This window comes from Felis catus, chromosome F2 (assembly GCF_018350175.1).
Source record: "Felis catus isolate Fca126 chromosome F2, F.catus_Fca126_mat1.0, whole genome shotgun sequence".
NCBI lineage: Eukaryota > Metazoa > Chordata > Mammalia > Carnivora > Felidae > Felis > Felis catus.
Window position 1 is genome coordinate 255,509 of NC_058385.1, and position 15,790 is coordinate 271,298.

At 39.4% G+C, this 15,790-nt stretch overlaps 1 long non-coding RNA gene and 2 pseudogenes across 7 annotated transcripts in view; 1 reads left to right on the plus strand and 2 right to left on the minus strand.

Moving 5' to 3' along the window:
- LOC105261322 overlaps nucleotides 1-15,790 on the plus strand; it is a 57,496-nt gene that overhangs the window by 14,755 nt on the left and 26,951 nt on the right. For all 7 annotated transcript variants that reach the window (XR_006592417.1, XR_006592419.1, XR_006592420.1 and 4 more), the window contains 2 exons: nucleotides 3,449-3,619; nucleotides 6,734-6,869. This is a non-coding gene — a long non-coding RNA (uncharacterized LOC105261322). The remainder of the gene's footprint in view (nucleotides 1-3,448; nucleotides 3,620-6,733; nucleotides 6,870-15,790) is intronic.
- On the minus strand, nucleotides 7,855-8,717 carry LOC123383080 (annotated as a pseudogene).
- Nucleotides 10,894-13,556, minus strand: LOC123383081 (annotated as a pseudogene).

The following is a 15,790-nucleotide window of genomic DNA, read 5'->3' on the forward strand; positions in this document are numbered from 1 at the left end:
TTCTCATTGCCAAGTAGTATTCTACTGTATATATAAACTACATCTTCTTTCTCCATTCGTCGGGTGATGGACATTTAGGCTCTTTCCATAATTTGGCGATTGTTGAAAGTGCTACTGTATACATTGGGGTACATGTGCCCCTATGCATCAGCACTCCTGTATCCCTTGGGTAAATTCCCAGCAGTGCTATTGCTGGGTCATAGGGTTGTTCTATTTTTAATTATTTGAGGAACCTCCACGCTGTTTTCCAGAGTGGCTGCACCAGTTTGCATTCCCACCAACAGTGCAAGAGGGTTCCCGTTTCTCCACATCCTCGCCCGCATCTGTAGTCTCCTGATTTGTTCATTTTAGCCACTCTTACCAGCATGAGGTGGTATCTCAGTGTGGTTTTGATTTGTATTTCGCTGATGAGGAGTGACGTTGAACATCTTTCCATGTGTCTGTTGTCCATTTGGATGTCTTCTTTGGAAAAGTGTTTATTCATGTCTTCTGCCCATTTCTTCCCTGGATTATTTGTTTTGTGGGTGTGGATTTTGGTGAGTTCTTTACAGGTTCTGGATATTAGCCCTTCCTTTATCCAATATGTCATTTGCAAATATCTTCTCCCATTCTGTCGGTTGCCTTTTGGTTTTGTTGATTGATTCCTTTGCAGTGCAGAAGATTTTATCTTGATGAAGTCCCAATAGTTCACTTTTGCTTTTAATTCCCTTGCCTTTGGAGATGTGTCAAGTAAGAAATTGCTGTGGCAGAGGTCAAAAAGGTTTTTTTTCCTGCTTTCTCCTCTAGGGTTTTGATGGTTTCCTGTCTCACATTCAGGTCCTTCATCCATTTTGAGTTTATTTGTGTGTATGGTGTAAGAAAAGTCATCTAGTTTCATTCTTCTGCATGTTGCTGTCCAGTTCTCCCAGAAGAAAGAGACTGTCTTTTTTTTCCATGGGATACTGTTTCCTGCTTTGTCAATGTTTAGTTGGCCATACATTTGTGGGTTCACCTCTGGGGTTTCTATTCTATTCCATTGGTCTGTGTGTCTGTTTTTGTGCCAATACCATACTGTCTTGATGATCACAGCTTTGTAGTAGAGGCTGAAGAGACAGAGTGTGAACAGGGGAGGGGCAGAGAGAGAGAGAGAGAGAGAGAGAGAATCCAAAGCAGGCTCCAGGCTCTGAACTGTCAGCACAGAGCCCAATAGGGGGCTTGAACCACAAACCACGAGATCATGAGCTTAGCCGAAGTCAGAAGATTAACTGACTGAGCCACCCAGGCACCCCTGCATCTTTATGTTGATTTTTTATGCTTCATCCTTGGAAGAGCTTTTTGGTGGTATCTTCAGGATTTTGTATATATAAGAACATATCATCTGCAAACAAAGACAGTTTTATTTCTTCTTTTCTGACTTGGATGCCTTTTATTTCCTTTTCTTGCCTGACTGCTTTGACTAGGACTTCCTCTATCCTGTTGAATAGGAGTGGTCAAGTGGGAAATTTTGCCTTGTTCTTGAACTTAGAGTAAAAGTTTTCAGTTTTTTACCACTGCATATGATGTTGGCTATGGGCTTATCATATTGGACTTCATTATGTCCAGGTGTGACAATTCAGTACCCACTTTGTTGAGAGTTTTTATCCTGAAAAGATGAATTAGGTCAAATGCTTTTTCCTCACATGCTGGGATGATGATATAATTTTTTTTTATCCTGTTAATGCGGTGTATCAAATGTATTTATTCGATTTGATTTCTGAAGGATAATTTTGCTGAGTAAAGTATTCTTGATTGGTAGTCTTTTTTCTCTTAGCACTTTGAATATGTAATCCCACTGCCTCCTGGCATGGAAGGTTTCTGCTGAGAAGTTGCGAATAGCCTTATGAGGGTTCGCTTGTAGTCACATAGTCTTTCCTCACTCTTTTTCATTATTTTTACTTTGTTCTCTGCTGACTGGCTAATTTGATAGTTCCTGTCTTTCAATTCACATTTTTTTTTGGTTGATCCATTTCCTGTCAGTGATCACTCTTGCTTTTTTCATCTCCTTCATTATACTCTTCAGCTCCAGGATTTTTGTTTAGTTAGTTTTTACTATTTCCAGCTCTTTGTTAAGCTTCTCATTTTATTCATAGAGTGTTCTTCTGATTTTACTGAATTGGCTTTTTGTGTTTTTCTTGTAACTCACTGAGTTTCCTTAAAATTGCTATTCTCTTTTGAATAAATTACAGATCTCCATGTGTTTCCGATTGATTACTGGAAGATTATTGTGATCCTTTGATGGTATCATATTTCCTTGATATTTTATATTCTTTGCAATTTTGCATTGCTGTCTTTGCATTTGAAGTAGCAGTTACCTCCTCCAGTCTTTAACGACTACCTCTTCAGTGTGTCCAAACCTGATTTTTTTGCTCCAGTGGTATGCTGGAAATTCTCTGCAGGACACCTGGTTTTCCAAAAAGGCTCTCTCATCCACGGGCTATTATCCTAGACAGTGTTTTCTAGGGAGGGACTCCCAGATGTGGCTGAGAGGGAGGAGCTGGAGGCACTTTATGGGCTATTGCTAGGTCCACAGATTAGACTGTAGTACGTATGCCTGTTACCTGATGCACGGGTAGGCAAGACTTTTCCTCGGTCCCTTGGAAAATGGTGCTAGATTCCCACAGCTCCTGCAAAGGCAGTTTTGCCTGTGGGTGGATAAGATGCCAGTTGTAGGTGGGGAGACGCAACAAGGTACATCTTATTCAGCTATGATACTGATATCGCTCTGACATATGGGTATTTTAAAAGTAGTTTTCCCCTAAGATATTTCCTTGATTTCTTCTTTCATGTTATATGGACCTCATGCTGCTTTAAAACTTTGTTGAAATTAAGCATTCTTATATTTAAAAGCAAAGCCGAAAATATAGCATAAATCTAGTTATTACTCCCATGTCTAAGAGTCACTGCCTTTAGGAAATGAACTCTAACTTTTTAGTGTAACCTTCAAGGTTCTTCAGAGTTTCTTTCCTGACTGATCTCTTACTACTTGCTTCCATGTATTTTATGCTTTTTTCCAAGTTCCTAAAAGCTTATACTTTTTCCTTTCAAGGCACCTAGATGCCATCTGTGTAATCTTTGTGCTCACATTCTAATCTCTAAGAAAACGGTTTTCTCCCGTTTCTTTCCCTGGTGACCTCTGCTGTTTATTTTCCCTCTTCAGTAAAGCCTTTCTTGTCCTCACTTGCAGCTTTTCACATGTCCATTCTTACAAATCACATTGTATTCTAATTGTATATTTATCTGTGTTTGAAGCAACAGATGAGTATTTCCTTGTGTATGGTTGGTACTTCAGCATTGTTCTCTGAAGTAATCAACTTAAGTCAGATGGGTAAAATTCAGAACTTGATGAAAATTGTCTTTTTATTCTTTATCAGTAAAATTATTAGAAAACATTGGCTTTTTTATGGCTTTTTAATGGCTTTTTTTTTTTAAGGAGGGAACCTGGTTTACATATGAAGAAGATAAATAAAGGTGAAAATGAAAAAGGGACATCAAAAGGATCTGTGATCACACCAGTGTTGCAGAAGGCAGATTCCCTAACTGGTAGTCCACTACAAAAGAATGATGGCAGCCATTTCAGTGAAAAGGATCAGCATGAAAGCAGGTAAAATCTATAAATTCTTTATGTGCCTGTGAAGGAATTTTAGCAGTGATTACCTTTTGTGGAAATAAAATGCTGTAGTGTAGGTAGGTCCAAGCTAAAGCAAGAAATACTCAACATATCAAACACACTGCTTGAAAAGTTGTGATGAGGGTAAGTGACTTTGTCAAGGAGCAGTTTCAGTAGTCACCATGGAAGCATGGAAGATGAGCAAGTGTAAACAACTCCTTAGAGCATTTTAATTGGGAAAAGTAATAGAGAAATGGATGATAACTGAAAAAGAATGTGAATTACAAAGGCATTTTCTTTCTCTTTTTATTTTAAGATGGGAGCTTTTAGAGTATGTGTAGTGTTGGAAATGATCAATAGAGATAGACATGGTTAGTTAATTTAATTTTGTTTGCGTTTCCAAACATTAGGAAGTTTGTTGATTGTATTACATTCTCTTTTAAAGATTATAGTAATTGTCTTTAGTACTCTTATTCATGTAATTTTGTGGAAGAAGTTGGTTTATTCTGAATTGGTTCCACAATGGGGTATTCTCATACAATTGAATGTGCAGATTTAAAAATATATATGTATGTATGCAAGTATATATACATATATATATACATATACATGTATATATATGGCTGTGTAAGTTCTCTATGTATATATAAGTATATGTGTATGAGTTCTATATGTATATATAAGTGTATGTATATATATATATATATATATATATATATATATATATATATATACATACATACACACACACACACACACTTATCATAAATGTATGCAAACACTGAGGCCATTCTGAATAAAGCTAATCCTTCCTTGATGATTTTAGATATCCAGTGCCTTTGATAATATCACAAATAGCTATGATTTTGTTAGGGACTTTAAAGTTTCTGGTTCTATTAAGTTAATATTATTTAGGTTCTGGGGAAAGGGGAAGATTTTGTTTATTTACAATTGGAAAAGAAACTAGTAATCCATAACAGATTATTCCTTTTGGACTAGAGAGCTCTAAATTACCAAAACCATGCTTCCTGTACCAACAGTGCCATTGACACAGATTGTATGCTCAATAAGTATGTGTTGAATGTGGGTATAAACAGTGGAATGAATGGATGAATGAATGAATGAATGAATGAACGAATGAATGCCTGTTGAGGAACTTCTCTAGAAGAAGCAAATCTTTAGTTTATTGAAAGTAGATTTCCCATCTTGCCAAGTATAAAGTCTCTTAAAAAATGTGTAAGATTCGGGGCGCCTGGGTGGCGCAGTCGGTTAAGCGTCCGACTTCAGCCACGTCACGATCTCGCGGTCCGTGAGTTCGAGCCCCGCGTCGGGCTCTAGGCTGATGGCTCAGAGCCTGGAGCCTGTTTCCGATTCTGTGTCTCCCTCTCTCTCTGCCCCTCCCCCATTCATGCTCTGTCTCTCTCTGTCCCAAAAATAAATAAACGTTGAAAAAAAATTAAAAAAAAATGTGTAAGATTCAGAAATTGTTATGTATCACCATAGCTAGAAATCGAATCATAATATAGATTCATTTGCTGTCATATTAGTTAGAAACACTGGAGTATTACTTTAACCACATAGTATAAAACATATGCTTTGAAGGCACATTCCTGGGTTTGAATTCAGGTTCTGTTCTTAGCCAGAGATTAGGGCTTCTTGGGCAAGTCACTTCGACTTTCTGTGCCTCATTTTCTTCCTGTGTAAAATACCTAATATAATAACCTACTTCATAGGATTGTTGTGGGCCTTCAAATACCTTGAAGACATGTAAAGTGCTCATAGTAATGCCTAGAGAGTAGTTGCATAGTGAGTCTTCAACATGTTAATATCATGACTGTTAAAAAGGGGTTCTTTCACATAGGGACTTAACTTGCACTTTCCAAGTAGGTTTTAGTGCCAATAAAAGCTTATTTTTAGTAAAATGACAACAAGAGAAACAATGGTATCATTCCTATCAAATAATGCAAGTAGCATTAGGATTTTCCTTTGCTTTTGTTAGTTTTTATCTAACTTTAGTACTTTGTTGTGCTCGCTTCAGCAGCACATATACTACAACTGGATACACCTAATCCTTTGTTAATATTAGCAGTAGTGTATTTTTTATGTTGTTTAATGTTACTCTGTTGTTTAATCCCCTTTGTAGAAAATTAGTTTCAAGTGCAGAGATTTTATATCAGAAACAATAGGTTTAGATATGCTTTGTATTTTAAGTCTTTACTATTTGCCTGAAAAGAATTGTTGGTTTTTTTCAGACCTGTGAAGAAAATTTCTAAGAAAAAGAACAAGTTAAGCAAAATAGACATTGTAATTTTATTTTATTTATTATTTATTTTATTTTTATTTTATTATATTATTTTGATACATATTTGTTAGGAATATTGTTCAGTGGCAAAAAAATACTTTATGAAAGATGTAGTGAAAAAATAGAAAATCTTCCTTTGTTGTAGAGACATTTGCTGTGAAAAAGTTGCTTAGAAATACTAGCTATACTGGGGCGCCTGGGTGGCACAGTTGGTTAAGCGTCCGACTTCAGCCAGGTCATGATCTCGCGGTCCGTGAGTTCGAGCCCCGCGTCGGGCTTTGGGCTGACGGCCCAGAGCCTGGAGCCTGTTTCCGATTCTGTGTCTCCCTCTCTCTGCCCCTCCCCCGTTCATGCTCTGTCTCTCTCTGTCCCCCAAAAAATAAATAAATAAATAAACGTTGAAAAAAAATTAAAAAAAAAATACTAGCTATGGATAACAGTGTCTTTTTGATAAAAATCTGTTCTTTTAAAGTCTCTGTGGTTTTGCTTTTAAATGTTTATTCACTTATTTTTAAAATGTATTTTGAGAGAGAGCACGCACAAGTGGGGGAGGGGCCAAGGGAGAGAAGGAGAGAGAATCTCAAGCAGGCTCCATGCTGTCATTGTGGAGGTCAACGTGGGACTCAAACTCAGGAACCCTGAGGTCATGACCTGAGCCAAAATGGAGTCGGATGCTCAACCGACTGAGCCACTCAGATGCCCCTGTTTTTGCTTTTATAAAAAGACGGGTATTTATCACTTCTCTACACCTAGTATATTTTATAAATATTTGGGGGACATTTTGAAATGGTATTATTCATTGGTAGGTCAAAAAGCAAATTACTTCTATGGATGACCTTGTCGGCTTCATTCAGTCATCTGAAACAGCTTCAGAGCATTGTGAGTTGTCTTACTCTAAGAATTTCATGTTGCTGATTGAACAACTTGGCATGGATTGTAAAGGTAGGAAGCCTTTTTACGTATATTGCTGTAGTAATACATGCACACCTGCCTACTACTGCCCCATAGAGCACTGCTGTATTATAGAGCTGCTCATCTCAGAAATATGTTTTATATTAAAATAAAAGGAGAACTATTGTATCCTCCCAGCCAGAGAGTCATCATTTCTACTGTACCTTTCTTAGTGGGAATGGCACATCTAATATGTTTAACTCTGCTTCTCTTCTGTGCCTTCACCCAGGTCAGGTCATTATTTTTCTCCTAGATGACTGAAATAACCTCAGGACTGTTTTCCCTGCCATTCTACCTCTCAGGACCTTGGTCTACACTGCAACCATAATTAGTATATGTTTTAAAAAGTGTCTTTCATCATGGTACCCCCTTGCTTAAAGCTTAGCTATTACTTCTCATTGCTATTAGGTTAAAGGCCACAGTCCTCTGGCTTCATCTTGTATGGTTTTACATCCTTCTTTCCATCTGTGTCTTATCCACTGTTTTAGATGTTTCTTCCTGTGAAAGAGCTTTTTGTTTCCAACAGCTTTAGTTAGGTAAACTGCACATGTATGAAGTGTGTCATTTGATAGTTTTGACATATGTTTACATGTATGAAACGATAACCATAATCCAGACAGTTAACATATTCGTCGCCCTTAAAAATCTCATGTCCCTTTATAGTCCCTTATTATGAAGCTGCCAAATTGTTTTTTAAAGGAGTTGTATGGTTTTCCATTCCCACCAGCAGTCTGTGAGAGCACCAATTCCTGCATACATATTCATGAACACTTAGTATTGTCAGCTTTTTAAATCCTAGCCATTTGGATGGACATTTAGTATGTACCTCATTATGGTTTCAATATACATTTCCCTAATAACAGATGATGGTGAGAATATTTTCATGTGCTTGTTTGCCATCTGTGTATCTTCTTTGAATTGTCCAAATCTTTGGTTGTTTTAAAAATTTGTTTGTTTGTTTTCTTAGTTGTTGAGTTTTCAGAATTCTTTGTATATTCTAGACACAGTTCCTTATTTTGTTTTCTTTTTGTTTTTTTTTTTTTGTGGTTGTTGTTGTTGTTTTTTCCACTGAGGCATTTTATTTGCACATATGTATTACATCCCTAGAAAAAGAATCCCAGGATTTCCCCTTCTGTGTGTTTTCATCTTGCTTCTTCATGGTCCATGACTGTAGCTGAGGAGGTCAGTATAATGAAACCAAACTGAGCAGATTATTCTGCCATTTTTCTAGATCTTTGCATTGTCCATCAATTCTGGGGCCAGTCACTCCATGCTTGCTTAACCTGCCTGTGAGGTTCACAACAATTTTCCCAAGTTTGTGGTCATCAATGAATCTAAGTTCACCAGTGTAACCATGTTTCATCATCACAGTTAGAAAGTGGACAATGTCTTTGGAGCATTGCCTAGTAAGGACCTGGCGTTTGCTTCTCTCTTCAGTATTGTGATGCTTTGGGGAGCATGTGCCACGACATTCACATGCATCATGATGGTGGCACAGAAAGATGGTGGAAAGGGCTAGATACAGTTCCTTTCTCACCTCTCTTTTTTTGCAAGGTTTTTCTTCTCCCAGTCTGTGACTTTTCCTTCTCTCAACCATGTTTTTGAAGAGCAGTTTTTCTTTTTGGTGAAGTCATTTACACATTCATTTGTTCTTGTATGATTGTTGCTTTTGGTTTTCATATCTAAGAAATATTTGCATAGCACAAGCTCACAAAGCTTTTCTCTCATGCTTTCTTTTAGAAGTTTTATAGTTTTAGGTCTTACATTTAGATCTGTGACCCATTTTATATTCTTTTTTATTTATGATAAAAAAAGTATGGATACAAGTTCATTCTTTTGCATATGGATATCCAGTTGTTCCAGCACCATTTATTGAAAAGGCTGTGTTTTCTCCACTTTATGCCATTGCTCCTTTGTCATAATCAGTTGGCCACATATGTGTGGGTTTATGTCCCACACATAAATGACTTCTTGACAGTATTGAATTTTTTAACCCCTGAACAGAGTATATATCTCTCCCTTGATATAGGTCTTTTAAAATTTTCTCAGTAGTTTTTGTAGTTTTTAATGTATAGGTCTTTCTGTCTTTTATGATATTAACTGTGATTATTTTTTATTTTCAGTGCAGTTGTAAATAATATATCTTAAATTTAAATTTTTTTGGTAATGTTTACCCTTGAGAGAGAGACAGAGCATGAGTTGGGGAGGGGCGGAGAGAGAGGGAGACAGAATCTGAAGCAGGCTCCAGGCTCCAAGCTGTCAGTACAGAGCCCGAAGTGGGGGTTGAACTCACAATCCAGAGATCAAGAGTCACAAGCTTTACCCACTGAGCCAGCCAGGCACCCCTTATTCTTGATTGAGCTTTGATAATTTCTGTCTTTCATGGGATTTACCCACTGCATCTGAGTTGTCAAATTAATTATATAAAGTTCATAATATTACTTTGTTCCTTTTTTAGTATCTGTGAATCTCCAGTAATGCTACATTTACTAATTTCTGATATATTGTTAATACTTCCCTTGTTTCTCTTCATTTTGGGATCAGTCTTGGTAGAAATTGATCCCTTTTTTTCACCTCCGGAAAGCATTTGGTCTCACTGATTATTCTCTATCATTTTTCTGCTTTCTTTCATGTGATTTTTGTCTTTGAGTTCCTTTCTTCTGCTTGGTTTGGGTTTAATTTGTTTTCGTTTTCTAGTTTCAAAAGATGAAACCCGATGGCATAGATTTCAGACCTTTCTTCTTACTCATCCCCTTCTTCCTCTTCTTCCTCTTTTTCCTCTCATCTTCCTCCTCTCCTTCTTCGTTCTCCCCCCTTCTCCTCCTCCTCCTCCTCTTCTTCTTCTTCTTCTTCTTCTTCTTCTTCTTCTTCTTCTTCTCCCTTTCCCGCTCTGTCTCCCTCTCCCTCTCCTCCTTCTCTCCTCTTCCCCTTCCTCTTTCCTCCTCCTCCTCCTCTTCTTCTCTTCTTCTTCTTCTTCTTCATCATCTTCTCCCTTTCCCTCTCCATCTCCCTCTCCTCCTTCTCTCCTCTTCCTCTTCTTCCTCCTCCTCCTCCTCTGTCCTCTTCCTCCTCCTCTTTTCTCCTCCTCGTCTTCTGCTGCTCCTCCTCTTTCCCCCCTCCCCTCCTCCTCCTTCTTCTTCTTCTTCTTCTTCTTCTTCTTCTTCTTCTTCTTCTTCTTCTTCTTCTTCTTCTTCTTCTCCCTTTCCCTCTCCGTCTCCTCCTTCCCTCCTCTTCCTCTCCTCTTTCCTCCTCTTCCTCCTCCTCCTCCTCTCCTGCTGCTGCTGCTTCTTCTTCTCCTTCTAGATGCTATAGAAATCTATTGGCATTATTTTACCAAAATTTTTCTCAATTGTGAAAAATTAAAATCAGTTCTTCAACCTTTAGAAAGAAAAAAGAAGAAAATCTCTTCACTATAATACACCATGAAAATAAGGTATCTGCTTGCCACATTCTGTGTGTGTGTGTGTGTGTGTGTGTGTGTGTGTGTGTGTTTGTGGTTTTTTTTTAATGAAACTATGGCCACAATCCATTTCACACAATTTTTAAGACAGGTAACTAAATACCAAGTTATTTCGTTTCAGGCCAGCCACAAAACTTTAAGGAATAGACCCTAGACATGTATGTACATGACAAAGCAGGCTCCTGTTTGAGCCAGGCAGTTTTAGTATCATTTCCAATCTATGGCCCATGGACTGAATGTGGCTTGGCTTGTTTGTGTATGGCCCTGAGCTAAGAAAAGTTTTATATTTTTTAAAGGGTTGTAAACAAAGCAAAAACAAAGTACTATGTGACAAAAGTACATGGTCTACAAAGGTTAAAATATTTACATTTTGGCATTGTACAGAAAAATCTTGCAGACCCTTCATTTATACCAATGTTGTACAGAATTCAGACGGTGCAATTACAATTCCGAGATAATGTTCCTTCATTCTGACCCAGAATGTAGCGACATCCTACAAAGATGATCCTCTGATGTCATGGGTTAGAATTCCTTTTCTCTTTTTTCTCATCATCATTAAAGTTCATCCTTATCTCTCTCTCCATGAGTGTGGAGATTTTTCAATTTTTCATTTAGTAAGGCAGCGATTGCTTTTGCATCTCTGGCATCTATTTGCTCTCCCCAAATGTTTCTCTTTGCTTTTTCATAGGGATAACACTTAACAGTCGGATAGGCTCTGATGCTAGCTTTCTGGCATGTTTGAGCCTAAGCCTGACAGTCTGTTTTTCCAGCTTTCACTTTTCCTTTCATCGTCTTAGCCAAGAGCTTAAACTCTGGAGCAAAATTTTGGCAAGGTCCACACCAAGGAGCATAGAATTCAATCACCCGGTGATTTTTCCTGTGTATAACTTTTTCATCAAAAGTCTGAGTCATTAGATTTGTGGATGCTTGAGGTAGAAATCCCGGACCCCAAATCTCTCTTCTAGCCATTGTAACTGTGATACTGAAAAACCTTATTTGGTTTTGGGGGGGAAATCTTATCTCAGGGTATCTCTGAACATTTTCTTGGGCACAAAAAGAATGATACTGTTGGCAGTCTATACTGCCCACGGTAACTGTCCAGTTAGTGTCCGGGCCATTCTTTTCCATTCTGGCATTAGGACTTGACATGGATGACACCATGGGAGTAGAAGTCAACCATCCAGACTTCATCATGGTTTCTTTGTTTAGCTAGTTCATTGAAAGTGGTGGGTGTCAGGGAGGTCACTGAAGGTTCCTAGGATCCTCTATGAATTCCAAGATCTGTTGTTCAGCAGAGTGATGTCCTTCTTATTCATGAACCTCGGATTGGTTGAATACCACTGTTGTTGGATCCGCCTGAATCTTATACGTGTCACAGGGTCCCTCGTGAACCGTACCATCTAGTGTACCAAACTTAATCTGACCACACGGATGCTTTGATGCTTTTGGTAACTCTGGCAATAAAGCTTGACATGGTGGACACCATGGCACAAACAAATCAACAAGCCATGGTTCCTGTCATCGGCAGGAAAATTTTGAGGTCCAAGTGTGGCAACATGAGAATTACCACTTTCTTTGGCAAAGGCTAGTATATCATATAGAATCTTCTTTCCATGATGAATTTCATATTCTTTGGTTCCTTGTCCTTTAAATACTGCTAGACATGGCTGAAATACAGAGAGATTACTACAGATGTCTGGTGCAGAGGGACAGTCAGCCTTGCCAACTTGAATATGTTCACTTTTGAGTAGAGTTTTTAGTTCCCTCAACTCAGGATCATTTGGATTTTCATGTTTTCTGAAACTAAACGATAAGAGCCACCGATGATGAGCCAATCGATCCGTTAGTGTATTTGCCAAAAGTAGCTCAAAATCTGGAAGACTGTGCATGATTTCCAAATATATTTCTCGAGCATCCAATGAGTTAAGGAACAAAACGCTGCTTTTCTCTCTGGTATTTAATGTGGCGCCAGAGGAAAATAGGCAGTAGTACTTATAATATCCAGACTTTCACAAAGTTTGTCCTGGGCGGCACAGACCATCCATCTTACATTAACAAGACCATCCAACATGCCCCTGAGCCTGAGTCGTGTCTATGAAGTTAAACAATCTCCTCCTTTGCAACAGAAAGTAATCAGCTGGCCAATACCAGCAGCAAAAGCAGTTTCTATGGAGTGAACAAAATTTCCCGTCCATAATTCCATCACTGTGTTTCTAACATGCTGCATGGCGAAACTCACCAAACTTTCCTTTGATCTGTGCCTGTGATATTTCACTGTGGCCGTTCCAGACCTAAAAAGGAAGAGGCTGGGAGATCCATTGACTCCTTTCATTCGGCAAAGCATTCTATCATCACCACAGTTAACAGCACCAATTCGAAGTAATCCATCTACTTCTTTAGCACAGTCTCTCCATGTGGGAGCTAATTCATGGCAGTGTGAACATCCTGGGGAGTAAAAGTTCACAAACCACAGTTCTCCAGAATGAACAGCAGCATCCAATTCTCTTCTATTCAATGTCATGCTTTCAAGATCATCATCATAAATACCCAAAATCATAATGATCATAATCCCAGCTTTCATACAGACCACCTTCTGGATCATCTGCAAGTCCCTTTTCTCCATATTTGTCATACTTTTCCCACAGATCTTCATCTTTGAGCACTTCATATGCTCTATTTGTTTTTGAAAATCACTTTGTACGTTAGGATTATTCATTTGGTTGGTAGGTTGGTTGGTTGGTTGGTTGGTTATTTATTTATTTATTTATTTATTTATTTATTTAGTGTTTATTTACTATTGAGAGAGACAGAGATGGAATGCAAGTGGGTTAGGGGCAGAGAGAAAGGAAGACACAGAATCCAAAGCAGGCCCCTGGCTCTGAGCCATCAGCACAGAGCCCGACGCGGGGCTCTAACCCACGACCTGTGAGATCATGACCCCAGTGACCGGAAGTTGGACGCTCAACTGACTGAGCCACCCAGGCGCCCCGGGTTATTCATTTTTGTTGTTTGTTTTTTGTTTTTTATCAGGATGTAGCTTCAATGTCAACTTCGTGAAAGCTTGTCTTCTCTCTCTACTGCTTGCAGTCCTGGATACTCCAAGTAAACTGTAAAAATCCTGATCTGTGCCCACTAAAATGGCCATATACACTATTAGGAAACAGAATGACCCTTTTCAGGTCCCGGACGTAGTCATTTTTGTTGAACCAGACTCCCATTCTTTCTCTGATACAAGTTCTGATGGAAGTGAACATTCAGATATACAGCTGGTTCCAACTGAGAGAATATGCAGGTTTGATAACTTGTGTTTACATTACTCCAAGAGCGAATCAAGCATCATGAAATTTTCTCCCAAAATGTCAATCTGTGTAGGCTCAGTAATCTCCACTTCCTCAGATCACAAAAGATATCAAAATACTTTGAGGAATCTAACCTTAACATTCTGTTTCTCCTTTCTTCCTTTAATCCTAAATGTCTAAATCTTCTCCTTACCTGCGAATGGTCTCTGGCTCATTTCTAACTCCTTGTCATGCAACCAAAACATACGTTTGTAAAGTATAGCGGTAGAGAGTAACAAATATTCAGACTAAAATGAGCAACCAGAGGAAAATCGAGAACATATTGTTCGATACCACTATGGGACAAGTGGTTCTCTTAGGGGTCGTTCTCAGCATGTGTGTGGTGGACTTGATCTGCGCCAAGCTTCAGGGCCAGGTGGAAACTGCCGGTAAACGCAGTAGGAAGGATTTCTGGCTGCCATCAGCCCAGAATAGGATGTGGGGAGAGGGGAAGGATGGGGACATCCCATGAAAGAGACTGCTGGCATATGAAGTCTCCGGCAGGACTAGGGTGAAAAGAGCCTGAGTAACTGAAGCTTAAGTGAGAGAAAGGGTAGCAAGAAGCTGGGAAGCGAAGTCGGAAGAAGGGTGATGATGTAGGTAGTGAGAAAAAGATGGGGAGCTAGAACACACAACTCATGGCAGGAGCGGAGAGGAAGGGAAGGGAGACAGGTGCACAGGCATTGGGGTCTCCCTTCCAGAGGGCATTGCCTCTGCCACCGCCGCCGCCTCCCGCTCCAGCAGAGCCCCGGCCCGGCCCATGCCCACCTCAGTCTAGGGGGGTCGCCTCCTACAGCTACTCCCCGACCTTCAATTCCCGGCAGGTGGCGGACCCCGCCCCCACCCTGCCAAGTGCCTGCTGTGGGCCTGTGAACAAAGCACCTGCTCTCCAGCCACTGCCAGGGTGGGGCGGGGCAGGGCGGGGCTCTCGGGAAGCTGGGGGAGGAGCCACAAAGGCAGCAAGGAGCATCGCACTTCCCTCTTCTTTTTTAATGTATACATTCAGTGCTATCAGTCTTCATGTGAGTGCTACTAAAGCAGGACTCTACAAATTCTACTATGTTTTCATTTTCATTCAGTTCAGAATCCTTTCTAATTTTTTTTTCTTTTTTCATTACTTCTTTGACCCAGGGGATATTTCGATGTGTTCTGTACTTCACAAATAGTTGAGTATTTTCCAGAGATATTTTTGTGCTTGATTTCTGATTTGATTGCTTTGTGGTCAGGGAACACACTATTATGACTTCAGGCCTCTTGACTTCTTCCTTTTATTAAGATTTATTTTTGACCCAGAACATAGTCTTTTTTGGTAAGTGCTCCATAGATCCTTGAGAAGAATAGTGGCGGCCAAGTCTACTATGCCCTTGCTGATGTTGAGCGTGTTGAAATATCAGACTATAATTGTGAATTTGCCTATTTCTCTTTTCAGTTCTATCAATTTTTGCTTCATGTACTTTGAAGCTATTAACAGATACATGAACATTTAAGATTGCTCTTAATTGACCCTTTTATGATTATACAATGACCTGTTGTTTATTGCTGGTAATAATTTTTTGCTTGAAACTGTTTTGTCTGGTATTCATAGAGCCACTCTAGCTCAGCCTTCTTTGGTCAAGTGTTAGTGTGGTGTATCATATTTCTGTCTTTCGAACAAATTTCTGTCTTGACATTTAAAGTGCATTTTGTATAGGTGGCATATAGTTGAGTCTTCCTTTTTTATCCATTCTGACAGTCTGAATTTTAGTTGAGGCTTTTAGACAGTTTTCATTTACTGTGATTTTTGAGATAGTTGATTTGAATCTGTCGTCACGCTGTTTGACTTACTTTTGTCCTATCTGCTCCTTGTTACCATTCTCTTCTTTTTCCGCTTTCTTTTTTTTTCTTTTTTTTTAAATGTTTATTTTTGAGACAGAGAGAGCCAGAGCATGAATGGGGGAGGGGCAGAGAGAGAGGGAGACACAGAATCGGAAGCAGGCTCCAGGCTCTGAGCCTTCAGCTCAGAGCCCGACGCAGGGCTCGAACTCACGGACCGTGAGATCGTGACCTGAGCTGAAGTCGGACGCTCAACCGACTGGGCCACCCAGGCGCCCCCCGCTTTCTTTTAATCGAGTAAT